Source organism: Amphimedon queenslandica, unplaced genomic scaffold (assembly GCF_000090795.2).
Source record: "Amphimedon queenslandica unplaced genomic scaffold, v1.1 AMPQUscaffold_4599_Cont23423, whole genome shotgun sequence".
NCBI lineage: Eukaryota > Metazoa > Porifera > Demospongiae > Haplosclerida > Niphatidae > Amphimedon > Amphimedon queenslandica.
The window spans coordinates 1-1550 of record NW_003555090.1 but is presented as its reverse complement, the minus strand read 5'-3'; the positions used below and the strand labels follow the sequence as shown (position 1 = coordinate 1550).

The window sequence follows — 1550 nt, the reverse complement described above, 5'->3', positions numbered from 1 at the left end:
TAAAACTACTCTAACCTGAATCAGTATTACTAGAAAGTGAAAGTAATCTCAAATACTCAACCTTCATTTTTGATAATTTGTCTGACAATTCTTTGTTTTCTTCTTTTATCTCATTAAACTGAGAGCTCAATACAGTCAACTCTTCATAAAGTGGTTCTTCCTATTGATATTTTGCAATGATCAAGTAATGACACTGTAAGGCAATCAATTATATTATTTCCTTTTTATTTACTGTAAATGTTCAAATAAAAGCCCGGGCGTTTATTTCTTTCCAGGACAAAAAAATTGCGTAAAATAAAAAAAGAAAAAGTAAAACTGAGATTCGAACCCAGACCTCCAGGTTCCTTGCACTCAGCTTAACAAATTAGGCCATTTGGGACACTCTAAAGATTGTGGTGCTTATATTGAGTAAAATATGCGTATCTATACTTGAAGATTCTTAGTACCAGGCGTTTATTCAAGCCCAGCCTTTATTTGAACATTTATGGTATATGGATGCTACCAAGTACAAACAGACAACTATCAGTCAAGACAACCACACGAGAAACAGCCAAAAGGCTACACCCGTCCAATTAATAACAATCATTAAAATAATAAACAATAAATGGTATTACATAATTATAATTGATACAAACTAGTGAGATATACCTCAACTTCTTTAATTGATTCAACATCACTTAAAAATTCTTCCTAATAATTAAAATATTATCATGCAGTGCAGCTGGAAATATTACGAGTTAAATTAAACAATTTGTTTACATTTTGCAATTGGCAGGTTTCATATTGGCAATTTAGCACCCAAATGTCACTGCATCAATGACAAATGGCAGAATGATACAAAATGGCAAAATTTGTTTGCTGCAACCACCAATCCACCAATTAACTCTAGCTACATAGTACAGTAGAATATCTGATAGGAAAAACTAATGACACATCGACAAATAACAAGGCTAAGTTTATAAATAATGCCTACAAATAGTATAGCAAGCTACGACTACAAAATATGTGACAATAGAATTGTAGGGAAAAACCCTACTACTGCCTACATATAGGTGAGGATGATTAATAGCCATCAAGTATTGACAAGTAAATGTTCAAGGAATTTTTAAGATTAAAAAGTTTTGTACTTTATAATTATGATGACATAGTACAAGAGTCAGGCCACGCCTGACTAGTGCAATAAATAATAGCTAACCTCTAGTACTTTCATCATTGATAGTTCTTGCTTCAATTCAATTGTTTCCTATTATAAGTACAAGCAAAAATCATCAATAAATTAAATGTACACCAAAGAGTTTGGTACTGGTAGTAGTATGACATACACTGTACATGTACCTTCTCTTTACTACTGATAGCATCTCTTAGTTTATATTCCACTTCTTCGAGTATAATATAAGAAATAACCTATAAACAATATAGTACTTAAAATGACACTTTTATACGAGGCAAATTTTAACTGACTTCTGTATATAATAAGTCTTGATCCTTTTCTTTTAGTTCCTATAAAACAATAATTATTCATAAAACAATATTTAACTATTCATATCATG

General features: G+C 30.9%; 1 long non-coding RNA gene across 1 annotated transcript; it reads right to left on the bottom strand.

Annotated features, from left to right (window-relative positions):
* Nucleotides 1-106: 106 nt before the first annotated feature.
* On the bottom strand, nt 107-1502 carry LOC109592604 (uncharacterized). Its single transcript, XR_002190438.1, has 5 exons — nt 1462-1502; nt 1336-1404; nt 1196-1243; nt 649-690; nt 107-160 (listed from the first exon to the last, which is right to left on the bottom strand). It is a non-coding gene; the product is annotated as an uncharacterized LOC109592604 (long non-coding RNA).
* Nucleotides 1503-1550: the final 48 nt, after the last annotated feature.